At 45.5% G+C, this 15305-nt stretch overlaps 1 long non-coding RNA gene across 1 annotated transcript; it reads left to right on the top strand.

The window, feature by feature from the left end:
• Window positions 1-1054: 1054 nt before the first annotated feature.
• Window positions 1055-14713, top strand: LOC120880516. Its single transcript, XR_005725047.1, has 3 exons — window positions 1055-1065; window positions 9567-9573; window positions 13936-14713. It is a non-coding gene; the product is annotated as an uncharacterized LOC120880516 (long non-coding RNA).
• Window positions 14714-15305: the final 592 nt, after the last annotated feature.

Here is a 15305-nt window from a genome sequence, read left to right as displayed (position 1 = left end):
GGGGTGCGGTGAGGGGTGGGGGCGCGGAGTGAACAAAGGTTAAAGAAAAATGACATTGCTTTGAGAGCCAAATTGTTTCCGGTTCCCTGTGGGGAGCACAAATCTGTTTATGCCGTCAGAGGCAGGGCTTAGCAGGCCAGCTGCTGCGCCGCCTGTGACGTGGAGAAGGCGCCTCTCCTGGGCTGAGTCCTGCCAGCCGCAGACAGCCCCAGGGAACCTGGCGGGGTGAGCTCAGGGGCCTGGGTGGAGCGAACATCGCGGACAAGGACCAGGCCCCTCTGCTCGCAGATATAATCAGCTTTGATGGTCAGAGGCCGAGGCGTTTTTCCAATTAGGGCTGTTAGAGGATTCTGGCGGGGGCAGCAGTGGGCTTAATTGAACAGACTCGCACTCATTGAATTAACCAGTGGAGGGGCGATGAGAAGGGCGCTGATGTGAGTGATGCTGGAGCAGGGATGGAAAAGGGGCGATGCGGCCCGGAAGTGGGGAGGTCGGCGGGACACACAGGGAGGCCTGGCCATGCGGTCAAGGGGCTGCCTTTCAATGTCTCCTTGTTTGGCGAGAAAGCTGTGCAAACAGGCATGGAGGTGGAGCACAGAGCCACCTCGGGCACAGATAGGGCTGCCTGGGGTGGGGTTGCTCTGGGTGCTCAGCTCGTGGGGAACTGGATTCTCAAAGGCTATGCCCGGGGTTTGGGGACAGTCTTGTGGGGACACTGTCTCATGTCTGCCTTCTGAGGGACCTGCAGCTGCTGTCATCTCCTCCTTTTTCTAGAACCCCCGGTTCTAGGCCTGCACCACCAGGCAGCCTTCTTGCTGGTTTGAGAACATGAGCGTCACTGAGCTCCTTACAGGTCCCGGGTCCACACCCTCCTTTTACAGTGGAGGAAATTGTTTCCTAGAGAAGTTTAGGAAGTTGCCTGAGAGACCGTGTAGTTCATAGAGGCAGTGAAGTGTTGCAGTCCAGGCCTCCCTATTTCTATCTTTCCTATTCCCCAGCATTCTATTGAAATAACAGAAGAAAAGGGAAGAGATAATCCTATTTTATTTGCTTTTCAGTAGCTCAGTCTTGTCTGAGTCTTTGTGGCCTCATGGACTGCAGCACACCAGGCTTCCCTGTTCTTCACCATCTCCTGGAGCTGGCTCAAACTCTTGTCAGTGATGCCACCCAATCATCTCGCCCTCTGTCGTCCCTTTCTCCTCCTGCCTTCAGTCTTTCCCAGCATCAGGGTCTTTTACAATGAGTCAACTCTTTGCACGAGGTGGCCAAAGTATTGGAGCTTCAGCTTCAGCATCAGTCCTTACAATTAATATTCAGGATTGATTTCCATCAGGATTGACTGGTTTGATCTCCTTGCAGTCCAAGGACTCTCAAGAGTCTCCAACACCACAGTTCAAAAGCATCAATTCTTCAGCTCTCAGACTTCTTTATGGTCCAACTCTCACATCCATACATGATTACTGGAAAAACCATAGCTTTGACTAGACAGACCTTTGTTGGCAAAGTAATGTCTCTGCTTTTTAATATGCTATCTATGTTGATCATAGCTTTTCTTCCAAGGAGCAAACGTCTTTTAATTTCATGGCTGCAGTCACCATCACCATCTGCAGTGATTTTGGAGCCCAAGAAAATAAAGCCTGTCATTGTTTCCATTGTTTCCCATCTATTTGCCATGAAATGATGGGACCAGATGCCATGATCTTCGTTTTTTGAATGTTGAATTTTACGTCAGCTTTTTCACTCTCATCTTTCACCTTCATCAAGAGGCTCTTTAGTTCCTCTTCCCTTTTTGTCATAAGAGTAGTGTCACCTGCATATCTGAGTTTATTGATATTTCTCCCAGCAATCTTGATTCCAGCTTGTGCTTAATCCAGCCCGGCATCTCACGTGATGTACTCTGCATATAAGTTAAATAAGCAGTGACGATATACAGTCTTGACGTACTCCTTTTCTCAATTTGGAATCAGTCCATTGTGCCGTGTCTGGTGCTAACTGTTGCTTCTGACCTGCATACAGATTTCTCAGGAGGCAGGTCAGGTAGTCTGGTATTCCCATCTCTTTAAGAATTATCCACGGTTTGTTGTGATCCACACACTCAAAGGCTTTGCTATAGTCAATGAAGCAGAAGGAGATGTTTTTCTGGAATTCTCTTGCTTTTCCTATGATCCAATGGATGTTGGCAATTTGATCTCTGGTTCCTTTGCCTTTTCTAAATCCAGGTTGAACATCTGGAAGTTGTCAGTTCACATACTGTTGAAGCCTTGCTTGGAGAATTTTGAGCATTACTTTGATGGCATGTGAAATGAGCCCAGTAGTTTGAATATTCTTTGGCATTGCTTTTCTTTGGGATTGGAATGAAAACTGACCTTTTCCAGTTCTGTCGCTACTGCTGAAGTTTCTAAATTTGCTGGCATGTGGAGTGCAGCACTTTAACAGCGTCATCTTTTAGGATTTGAAAAAGTTCAGTTGGAATTCCATCACCTCTACTAGCTTTGTTCATAGTGATGCTTCCTAAGGCCCACCTGACTTCACTCCAAGATGTCTATCCTATTTTACAGATGAGAAAAACAGGGCACGGAAAGGTTTTTAAATTTTCCCAAGTTCACATAGATACTAAGTATTAATATTAAGTAGCAAATCCAGAGTCTGATCCTAAATCTATATGAACCTTCAAACACCACTGTGAGGGACTGTTATATGCCTTGCATTTTTAAAATACTTTCCAAATTTTCTACAATGAGCATATAAAAAAACCTAATTGTACTTCCTGATGGGCTACGCTTGGTGGCTGCAAAGAGCATCTCCCTGATTATATTTCCTGACTCTGCAATTTGCTCAGACATTGGCCATTTTTACCCTCAAGGCCACATTTAGAATGAAAGTTCCTAAAGAGAGATGTACAAGTGAGCCCATCTCCTCTGAGCTCGCTAAGGCCTGTCCATCTATGGAGGAGCCAGAGGTTGGCTCTGGTTGGCAGTGACCAGGTTGCAGGATTCCTGGAAGGCTGGGCAGATTTCCCAGGCTTTCCAGGTGGCTCAGTGAACCTGCCTATAATGCAGGAGATGCCAGAGATACAAGTTTGATTCCTTAGTTGGGAAGATCCCCTGGAGGAGGGCACAGCAATCCACTCCAGTATTCTTGCCTGGAGAATCCCATGCACAGAGGAGCCTGGGGGACTACAGGTCATAGGTGTCAAAGGTCAGACATGACTGAAGCCACTAAGCACAGCACACAGCACTGCTCTATGCCCACCAGGACCTTGGGCCTCCCAGAACCTCCTGTCCTCTCCACTTACATGTCCCTGTCCTCCCCTCGGGTCACGCCTCCTCTTTGAGAGCAGTGGTGGAGGAGTAAGTGTGAGATCCAAGCCTCGCTGCCAAGTTCACAGCCCAGCTCACTTCCCAGTGGATCTGGGCGAAAAGTTACTTTAATCCTTCTGAAACGCTTGTGTGAAAATGAAGACAAACGTGCATCACAGGATTTGTTGTGAGGATGAACTAAATCCGCAGTTACCGCAGTGCCCGGCACATCAAAGCCATCCCTCTGCTGTAACCATCTGCATGGTCTGTGTCCAGCATTGCCCCAAATACCTGCATACCCAAACATGAGAAAATATGATGTGGCATTATCTCTTGAGGGATTTATCATCTTGTGAAGGCAAAAAAAAAAAAAAAAAAGTCCACATATGAAACACAAAATTAGAAAGAAAAGTTGGCTATATGCAGACAATTCTTATTATGTGCAGAGAAAGAAAAAAGATACTGCAATGCTTTGATGTAGAAGATAGCCTAGAATTGAGACACTCACAAGGTACAGGAACTCAATGGTGGGGCTTTAGGGCATCCCTTTTGGTCTTCTTTCTTTGTGATTATTTTATTTCACTGATGTAAGTGACTTGAATCCTCCCATCCCTGTCCCTTCAATTCTGCCCAGCAAACTGGACTCTTCTGTTGCTTGGCTACCAGGCAGGTGGTCTCAAATGTGGGGAAATAAAAAGCTGCCCAACCTTAGAAATTGGCCTCACTGCAGGAGGACAAATAAATATAGAATATGAAGGGGTTATTCATTTAGAGCTCTGCTCCTCCAACATTGCCCTGCTGTGATTCACCAGATCAATTCAAGATGCTGTAATTCGGTGTGTCAGGGAGGCTGGGAAGAGAACAGATCCAACCCCTCCTGCCTACCCCCACCCCCAGCCACATCCCCTCCCCGCCACCCCTTAGCCCTCACCGCTGCCTCTGATGAGATTCGCTCCTCCCTTGCCTTGGGATATAAGTTACTACAGCTTGTTTCAAGAAAACCAATTAAGAAACCATAAATTGCGGTTGACTCAGAAGGTCAGTGCACAGGCTATAAATACAGGCATTTCTAACCTGTGAGTGCAAGTCAGTCTGAAGCCCATTCTCTCCTCCACACCCACGTCTTCCAGCCGAAGCTTGCCTCTGATGAACGGAGAGCAAGCACCTCCAGGATCAGAAAGGCACCCCTGGGTTTTAATTCTGCGGCCTGCTGCCTGGAATGGACCTGAGCTCTGGAGGGACTGCAGGCCTCAGACACTTTAGCTAGACTCCCAGTTTTGTTTTTCTTCATAACAATCATTTCTTCACAGTGCATAAAACGTATATAAGTTCAAGGTAGAAACTTGGAAAATAGTAAAAAGCACAGTGGGGAGATAACCCATAGTTCTACCCCTTAAAACAAATCTAACATTTTAGGATATATTATTCCATGCTTTTTCCTCCTTGGCTCTCTCTCTCTATATATATATATATATATATAAAACAAAAAATAAGGAGATATATGTGTATGTATCTCCATATTTGTTTTTCCTCACAAAAATGCATTTAAAGAATGCCATTTATTGATATTGTTTTGGAGCCTGCTTGCTCAGCAATATTTATGTTAATGATATTTTTCCATGAGTGTGTGCTCAGTTGATTCAGTCGTGTCCAACTCTTTCTGACCCGTGGACTATAGCCCTCCAGGCGCTTCAGTCCATGGGATCCTCCAGTCAAGAATACTGGAGTGGGTTGCCATGCCCTCCTCCAGGGGATCTTCCCAACCCAGGGACTGAGCCTGCCTTTCCCGCATTGCAGGTGGATTCTTTACTGCTAAGCCACTATTCTGGAGAAGGCAATGGCATCCCACTCCTGTACTCTTGCCTGGAAAATCCCATGGACGGAGGAGCCCGGTAGGCTGCAGTCCAAGGGGTTGCTAAAAGTCAGACACGACTGAGCGACTTCACTTTCACTTTTCACTTTCATGCCTTGGAGAAGGAAATGGCAACCCACTCCAGTGTTCTTGCCTGGAAAATCCCAGGGACAGGGGAGCCTTGGGGGCTGCTGTCTATGGGGTCGCACAGAGTTGGACACGACTGAAGCGACTTAGCAGCAGCAGCAAGCCACTATTCTGTGTGTGTGTTTGTGTGTGTGTGTATGTGTGCTCAGTTGTGTCTGACTCTGCGACTCCATGGACTGTAGCCTGCCAGGCTCTTCTGTCCTGTCCTTGGAATTTCCAAGGCAAGAATACTGGAGTGGGTTGCCACTTCCTACTCTAGGGGATCTTCCTGACCCAGGGCTAGAACCCATGTCTCTTGTGTCTCTTGAATTATCAGGTGGATTCTTTACCACTGCACCACCTGGGAAGCCCTGGTGTTCTCTGCACCAGAATGTATTTAACTTTCTCCTGCTGTTAAGCATTTAGATTGCTTCCAGATCATCCCTCATATCTAATGCTGCAGGTAACATTATTGACTTAAAGTTTGCATAGAGCCTTAATGACTTCTTTTGGGTAAATATGGAAAGTGAAATTGTTTGACCTGTAATTTTTAAGACTGGTACATGTTACCAAGTTGCCTTCTGGAAAAAGATTGAACCTGTTTCCACTTCACCCACATATGCTTGTGTCCACTTCCCCATACCCTTGCCCCTTACCCTGACTATTGATAGATATCTTTTAAAATCTTGACCACTTTGTATGGCTGAAAAAAGATGTCATGTGGTTTTAATCTAAAAGCCAATTAGCACCTCCTAACACCTCACAGATACTCCCAGGACCACCAGGAACTTAGCCTGGAGTGGATGCTTCTTCCTCCCCACTTTGGTAGGGCCTTCAGAGGTCCTCACCTTCAGGAGGGTGGCAGTGACAGCACCCGGGTCCCAGATGCCCCCTGGGCAGGTCCCGAGCAGGGTGGCTTGGAGAGTCCCAGTCCTGTTCATCTCAAAGAAAAACAATGCTCCAGCCATCCACCTGGGCTGCAGGCCTGAGAGTCACAGGCACAGTGAAGCACAGATCTGAATGGGAACGTAACCGAGGCTGTGAGCTCAGGCCCAGGGCCGGCTCCTTTGTTTCCCAGCAGAGCCTTCAGCTCGGCAGCAAAGAGGGGTCTTGGGGCTCAGTCTCATCAGCCACATGTGTGTGCAGCGTGTAACCATCTGCTAAGCCCTTTGACATATTGATAACTGTGTCATTTAATCCTCAAGACAACCCCTGAAGGAAGATACAAAAATTATCCCCATTTACAAATGAAAACATCAAGGTTCAGGGACTTCCCTGGTGGTCCAGAATCTACCTTCCGGTGCAGGGCACTCAGGTTCGATCTCTGGTCAGGGAACTAAGATCCTACATGCCACAGAGCAACTAGGCCCATGTGTGGCAACTAAGACCCAATGCAGCCAAAAATAATTACATAGTTTTCTTTTTTTAAAAAAAGAAAATATTAAGGTTCAGAAAGATTGAGCAATTTTTCTGGGGTCAAAAGGAGAATTAGGATTTAAATTTAGACTTTAAAATACTAAACATTTCCAGTGTGACCTATAACATATCTGGCCCCTGACATTTCTCAGCCCACCATCACTGCCCTCATTCTTACATGTTTGTCTTTCGGGACCCAGGAACTCTTTCTTGAAGGTCTGTCCGGGAAAGCAGGGTGCCTGAGCTGTCACTGGCAACCCCCTCCCCTGCCAGCTTGACTTGCACCCCAGCCACATCAGGCCTGCTGCCAGGAAAAGGGAGAGAGACCTCCGTAACCATCGGGGTTGTGAGAGGATGAATTAGATAAAGTCCATTAGGCGAACCTTGACATCCTTTGACTTACAAAGCAATATTATTAATAATGTTTGAAATGAGATTATCTTAGAAACATTAAGTGCTCATGGAACAAGTGGTATCAAACCCAAAGCAGAGTCTTCCAGTTCCTAAGCAATAGCTTTAGCCCAAGGCTCCTCTTTATTTGTAGTAAATACAATAAGCTATTTAGCTGTTAAGAGAGCTCTCCTCTCTTTGAGCCAGGAGAGCTTATAAACATATCTATTCTTGAAACTTGCTTGATCTAAGATGAGTATAAATGACATCTCAAGGTACCTGCATGCATGTATACATTTATTCATTCATTCATTTGGTGTTTATCGAGCCCCTGCCACATGCCAGTCCCTAATCAGGCATGAGGGATTCAGAAATGGTCAGGCACAGCCCTTGTACCAAAGGCTCCCTCCCCCACATTCTTGTGCAGTTAAATGTATCTGTAATCAAATAACTCCATAACCCCGAGAGCGGTGCTAATAGAAGAGACACAGCACCTGCTGCAGGCCTGGAACTCAGGGAACACTTCACAGACGAGCTTTGCACGCAGAGTGGGGTGAGGGTGAGAGTGGGGGCTGGACACCCACTCTATAGCTCCCCCAAAGTTTGAGGATGTAGCCTGAGGGAGCTGGAAATGGAAGCAGGGGAGGGACCTGATCAGATGGGTTTTAGGGAACTCAATCTGGCGGTAGAGTGGAAAGGGGACTGGGAGGGGAAGAAATAGGGCCAGGAGCCCAGCAAGGCAGGGCCCAGGTGAGAGACATGGGCGGCAGTGCCCAGGCTGATATCAGCAGCGCCCAGACTCAGCTCCCCGTGGGGAGCCTTGTGGTTACCTTTAACCATGCGCCTGAGGAGTTCTGAGTCCTTTGGTCTGGACAGACTCTGGGGACCTGGGTGGGACCAAAACTCTCCAGTTGACTCTGGTGCCACCTTGGGAACTACTGGCTTGGATGTTCTCCAACTCGGAGATTCTAGGAGACCAGTTAACAGGCAGGCTTTGTGAGCTGTAAAATGCTATGCAAACACGAGCAATACATTTCTCAGGATTTTCTGTATAAAAGTAATTTTACCAAATACCACCATTTCACTTCTCTTGGTGTGAAATCAGGGGCAGGCTTGATTTCCAGTCTCTGGCGCTGCATCTGTTTCTCTGGTCCTCCAGCCTCTAACAGTCCAGGCAAAAAAAGAATTCTTCTCCAGCCAAGGGATATTAAAAGGGAACTACTTTGGCAGTGAATAATCCTCTCTTTCCCACCACCAACTCACCTGTTCGTGTATTTGGGGAATTAAAATGATATTCTTCTGCTTTTAAACAAGACTATTATTATACTCTCAGACTGCTCTTGTTAACCATTGAGTCCATTTACCTCCTCCCAGGGGACTTCCTTGACCTAAGCCTCACAGAGAAAGCCTGCTCTGGCCAAGACCTGCTCTTCCACTGACCCTATTACTGTCATGTACCTGCCAAAGCTCATAAGATCTCTAATGGGCTGCTGCTGCTGCTGCTAAGTCGCTTCAGTTGTGTCTGACTCTGTGCGACCCCATAGATGGCAGCCCACCAGGCTCCCCCGTCCCTGGGATTCTCCAGGCAAGAACACTGGAGTGGGTTGCCATTTCCTTCTCCAATGCATGAAAGTGAAAAGTCAAAGTGAAGTCGCTCAGTCATGGCCGACTTTGCGACCCCATGGACTGCAGCCCACCAGGCTCCCCCATCCATGGGATTTGCCAGGCAAGAGTACTGGAGTGGGTTGCCATAATGGGCTGAGTCCAGATAAACTTGATGTGGTATGTGAGGTCCTTTCTCTTTCCAGTGGTATGTATTTGAATGGGTAAATTTAAACTTCTGAACCTCAATTCCACCATCTCTAGAATGGGGGAAATAAGACCTGTATCCCAGGGGTCATATAAGAATGGAATGAAGTGATGGATGCCATGTGCAGGAATACGGAATTACAGAGTTGCAGCTTTGGGGAAGAGAGATGTAACAATAAGTGAAAAGGCTCAGCACATCTGCAGACAAAGCAGTCTGGCTCTGCCAGTGCTTTCCCAGCAAGGTCCGACCCTTCAGCCTGACAGCATGGTCTCCTTGTAGACGCTTCTGTCACCAAAACGCCCTCTATGAGCCCAAAGATAGCTCTGGTCAGTCATCAGATCAGTTTAAAATAAGTGAAAACTTCCAGTTACTTCATCTCAAAAATCTTCCAAGGCATTCCTGGGAGAGATCAGATTCTTCTCTCTCTTCTTCTTCTACTACCTTCTTCTTCTTTTTTTTCTTTCTCCTCCTTTTTCTCATTTTAAAACATTATTAAGCCCTGGGTTTGACCAGCCATCTGGGAGGAAGTTTGCCTTGAGTTGTCCCTTATACAAGAAGGACAGAGAGTATCCTGGACGAGACCTGCATGGACTAAAAACTTTATATTTGCAGAGTGATTTAAATTTACAAAGTGCTGTCGCATTATCTTAGTGGGTCCACACAGCTGCCCTAGGAGGAAGGTAAAGTCATTCAGTAACAAAGGTGTATTACTGCCCTCGTTCTGCAAGATGACGACATGGGCTTGAAAACAATTTAAGAGCCCTGTCCAGAGTCACACAACTGATGAATGGCACGTACTGCATTTAAACCCAAGGTATCTGCCAGCAGAATTCACCAGTGTGGCTTGAACTGAAGACTCATATTTTAGATGATGGGAAACAGTGGTGAAAAGGAAGACTGGAACTACATTCTAGAGGGCTGGACAGGCAGGTGGTGTTTCGGTAGTGGGCAATGGTGAGTCTCAGAACTCTTTAGAGGAGAGGAGAGACAGGACCAAGGAATGCTTTAGGAAAGTGAATGCAGCAGAGAGGAGATTGGTAGGAAAGGGACAAATGATTTGATTTCTTTCTTTAAAAAAAAAAAATTGAAGTATAGTTGATTTGGGCTTTCCTGGTGGACAGTAAAGAATCTGCCTGCAATGGGGGAGACCTGGGTTCAATCCCTGGGTCAGGAAGATCCCCTGGAGAAGGGAATGGCTACCCACTCCAGTATTCTTGCCTGGAGAATTCCACGGACAGAGGAGACTGGCTGGCTACAGTCCCATGGGGTTGCAGAGAGTCGGACATGACTGAGCGACTATCACACATACACATAGTTGATTTATAATGTGTTAATTTCGCTGTACAGCAAAATGACTCAGTTATACATTGAGATATATATATTATTTTTCCATTATGGTTTATCACAGGATATTGAATATAGTTCCCTGTACTCTACAGCAGGGAATTGCTATTGTTATTTATCCATACTGTATATGAGTTTGCATTTGCTAATCCTTCTCTCTGTCCTCCCTCTCCACAAGTCTGTTCTCTAAGTCTGTGAGCCTGTTTATGTTTTATAGATATGTTAATTTGTGTCATATTTTAGATTCCACATATAAGTGATCAGTTCAGTTCAGTCGCTCAGTCGTGTCTGACTCTTTGCGACCCCATGAATCACAGCACGCCAGGCCTCCCTGTCCATCACCATCTCCCGGAGTTCACTCAGACTCACGTCCATCGAGTCCGTGATGCCATCCAGCCATCTCATCCTCGGTCGTCCCCTTCTCCTCCTGCCCCCAATCCCTCCCAGCATCAGAGTCTTTTCCAATGAGTCAACTCTTCGCATGAGTTGGCCAAAGTACTGGAGCTTCAGCTTCAGCATCATTCCTTCCAAAGAAATCCCAGGGTTGATCTCCTTCAGAGTGGACTGGTTGGATCTCCTTGCAGTCCAAGGGACTCTCAAGAGTCTTCTCCAACACCACACTTCAAAAGCATCAATTCTTTGGTGTTCAGCCTTCTTCACAGTCCAACTCTCACATCCATACATGACCACAGGAAAAACCATAGCCTTGACTAGACGGACCTCAGTCGGCAAAGTAATGTCTCTGCTTTTGAATATACTATCTAGGTTGGTCATAACTTTTCTTCCAAAGAGTAAGCATCTTTTAATTTCATGGCTGCAGTCACCATCTGCAGTGATTCTGGAGCCCAAAAAAATAAAGTCTGCCACTGTTTCCACTGTTTGCCCATCTATTTCCCATGAAGTGATGGGACCGGATGCCATGATTTTCATTTTCTGAATGTAGAGCTTTAAGCCAACTTTTTTGCTCTCCTCTTTCACTTTCATCAAGAGCTTTTTAGCTCCTCTTCACTTCCTGCCATAAATGTGGTGTCATTTGCATATCTGAGGTTATTGATATTTCTCCCAGAAATCTTGATTCCAGCTTGTGCTTCTTCCAGCCCAGCGTTTCTCATGATGTACTCTGCATAGAAGTTAAATAAGCAGGGTGACAATATACAGCCTGGACTTACTCCTTTTCCTATTTGGAACCAGTCTGTTGTTCCATGTCCAGTGCTAACTGTTGCTTCCTGACCTGCATACAGACTTCTCAAGAGGCAGGTTAGGTGGTATGGTATTCCCATCTCTTTCAGAATTTTCCACAGTTTATTGTGATCCACACAGTCAAAGGCTTTGGCATAGTCAGTAAAGCAGAAATAGATGTTTTTCTGGAACTCTCTTGCTTTTTCCATGATCCAGCAGATGTTGGCAATTTGATCTCTGGTTCCTCTGCTTTTTCTAAAACCAGCTTGAACATCAGGGAGTTCACGGTTCACGTATTGCTGAAGCCTGGCTTGGAGAATTTTGAGCATTACTTTACTAGCATGTGAGATGAGTGCAATTGTGCGGTAGTTTGAGCATTCTTTGGCATTGCCTTTCTTTGGAATTGGAATGAAAACTGACCTTTTCCAGTCCTGTGGCCACTGCTGAGTTTTCCACACTTGCTGGCATATTGAATGCAGCACTTTCACAGCATCATCTTTCAGGATTTGAAAGAGCTCAACTGGAATTCCATCACCTCCACTAGCTTTGTTCATAGTGATGCTTTCTAAGGTCCACTTGACTTCACATTCCAAGATGTCTGGCTCTAGATTAGTGATCACATCATCATGATTATCTGGGTCTTGAAGATCTTTTTTGTACAGTTCTTCCGTGTATTCTTGCCACCTCTTCTTAATATCTTCTGCTTCTGTTAGGTCCAGACCATTTCTGTCCTTTATTGAGCCCATCTTTGCATGAAATGTTCCCTTGATATCTCTAATTTTCTTGAAGAGATCTCTAGTCTTTCCCATTCTGTTGTTTGCCTCTATTTCTTTGCATTGATCGCTGAAGAAGGCTTTCTTATCTCTTCTTGCTATTCTTTGGAACTCTGCATTCAGATGCTTATATCTTTCCTTTTCTCCTTTGCTTTTTGCCTCTCTTCTTTTCACAGCTATTTGTAAGGCCTCCCCAGACAGCCATTTTGCTTTTTTGCATTTCTTTTCCATGGGGATGGTCTTGATCCTTGTCTCCTGTACAATGTCACGAACCTCAGTCCATAGTTCATCAGGCACTCTATCTATCAGATCTAGGCCCTTAAATCTATTTCTCACTTCCATTGTATAATCATAAGGGATTTGATTTAGGTCATACCTGAATGGTCTAGCAGTTTTCTCTGCTTCTTCAATTTGAGTCTGAATTTGGCAATAAGGAGCTCATGATCTGAGCCACAGTCAGCTCCTGGTCTTGTTTTTGTTGACTGTATAGAGCTTCTCCATCTTTGGCTGCAAAGAATATCATGTGGTATTTGTCTTTCTCTTTCTGACTTGACTTCACTTAGTGTGATAATCTCTAGGTCTATCCATGTTGCTGCAAATGGGGACAAACTATTTGAAATGTGACCCTCAACTCAGACTGTGGTAGTTGACATAGAAAGAAAGAGACAGATTAAATATAAGAGACAGTTAATGGATATCAGAAATAATACCAAGGCTCCAAGCCTTGGGGTGGAATGAGTACCATGAATAGAAGTAGGAAGTATTATTAATAACAGCTTACTTTTTTTTTTTTTTTGAGAAGCTGGAATCTGCTAGCCACTGCAAAATTAAGAGTTTTTTGGTGAATTTTTTCATTAAGTCCTCCTAATGGCCCTGTCACATAGTTAAAATTATCATCCCCATTTTAGAGATGGAAAAACTGAAACTCAAAGTGATTATGAAGCCCAAGATTACAAAGCTAATAAGCTATGGACCAGTATTTCAACCCAAGTTTAGCTCACAGTCTCTAGAATCCACATTCTTAACCTAGCGCTGAACAGCACTTTCCCCCTACCTGCAGAGATAAACTGGGTACAAGGACAGTTGGTTTGGTGAGCAGGCACACCTGGCCTCTGCTGCTGCTGTCACCACTAAGAGAGCAGTTTTAGCCTTCTGCTGGTCAGACCGTCATCCCTCAAGGAGATGGAGTTTTCTGTTTAAGATGATTATTATAGAAAAGGTCTAGGCAGGGTGGGTGGGAGGTGGAGAAGGCAACTCTAGTTCAGATCCTGGACAGACTTGGGAAGGTGGTGGTCTTTGGAACATTAGAGAATAAGGAGAGGATGCAACTAGAGATTATCATACTAAGAGAGATAAGTCAGAAAGAGAAAGAGTGATATCGTATCACCATATGATACCATTTATATGCGAAATTTAAAGTATGACACGAACCTATCTACAAACCAGAACTCATAGACTTAGAGAACAAATTTGTGGTTGCCAAGGGGTGAGGGGAGGGAGAGAGATGGACTGGGAGTTTGGGGTTGGAAGATGGAAACTATTATATTTAGAATGCATAGATAACCAAGTCTTACTTACTGTACAGCACAGGGAACTATATTCAACATCCTGTGGTAAACCATAATGGAAAAGAATATAAAAAGAGAATTTATAGATGTGTATAACTGAGTCACTTTCCTGTACAGCAGACCTAGGCACACATTATAAATCAACTATATTTCAATTAAAAAAAAAAAGAATAAGGAGAGAGATCAGTGGAAGAAACTTGTAGGATAGAGGAGGAAAATACTCGAAAGCCCAAAACATTCTGATAAGTAAAGGACTTTGTATGGGCAGCCAGGCAGGGAGAAAAGTGCAAAAACAAAAGGAGATGAATTTATTTCCACCAGTTGTTTTGTCTGGATTTCTCCAGCAATATTTCTTTTTAGGCTGTTGCACTCAAAGTCTAACAGAAATAGCAAAGCTTCCCTAATCCCCAGCTCAGAATTATCCATCCTAGATATCTTTGTCCCAGACAGAGGATTTGGTCTTAAACTCAGATAATATAAACCAAAGAAAGGAAAGACCCAAGGAACTTAACATCATGGAACTCTCATATTGGAAGAAGCCCTTAGACCAGGCAAGAGAAGCGCCTGTGCTGGGTTTCCTTGGCCATGCCATCTCCGATGAGCGGACAAGTCTATGGGGTCAAAAGGAGGAGCCTGTGCCTTCTCTTTTAAACCATTCTTTTGCCCTTTCCAAACAGCCCTGAGGTGCTTCTGGGACCCGTTCAGGCCTCTTCTCCCTTGTCTGTTCTTCCACAGGTATGCATTCTTCTGTGCAGGTAACCAAGAGGCAGTTCTTCAGGGACAGTGAATGGAGCCTGGACTTTCAGCCTGGAGAGTCCACATTCCATGTACATGAGGCCCCTCATGGGTACAGAGCAGGTCTGAGGCAGAAAGAGGAGGGGACTGGGCTGCAGACTGGCTACCGGGCCAGCTCTCTGCAGGCTGCCTCGTTTCAGTGTGAAGTTCCAAGTAGTCTTGGCGGTCTCCAGTTCAGCCTGGATGTCCAGGTGTTACAAAGTATATTTATCAAGGCAGGAGGATATAAACGTTTTATTTCACAGGTGCTAGCCTGATTTTTTGGAGGAGGTAATGGCACCCCACTCCAGTACTCTTGCCTGGAAAATCCCATGGACAGAGGAGCCTGGAAGGTTATAGTCCACGGGGTTGCACAGAGTCAGACACGACTGAACGACTTCACTTTCACTTTTCCCTTTCATGCATTGGAGAAGGAAATGGCAACCCACTCCAGTGTTCTTGCCTGGAGAATCCCAGGGACCAGGGAGCCTTGTGGGCTGCCGTCTATGGAGTCGCACAGAGTTGGACATGACTGAAGCGACTTAGCAGCAGTAGCAGCAGCAGCCTGATTTTTAACTTTGAGATATTGAGACATATAGTCTGTGAACTCCACTTGCCCTGGGCCCCACAAATGTTGGAGGAACTAGGATAAAAACCATAAAAGTCATCTATTTCAACCACCAAGCTTGGGTTCCTATCAAATGCTTGGACACCTCCAGCCATGACCGGTATTGGTCTCACTGCCTCCTGAGTCACTAGAGCGCTCTGTTTCAG

This window comes from Oryx dammah, unplaced genomic scaffold (assembly GCF_014754425.2).
Source record: "Oryx dammah isolate SB20612 unplaced genomic scaffold, SCBI_Odam_1.1 HiC_scaffold_21, whole genome shotgun sequence".
NCBI classification, from domain to species: domain Eukaryota; kingdom Metazoa; phylum Chordata; class Mammalia; order Artiodactyla; family Bovidae; genus Oryx; species Oryx dammah.
The sequence above is the reverse complement of the archived record's forward strand: the minus strand, read 5'-3'. Positions and strand labels throughout refer to the sequence as shown.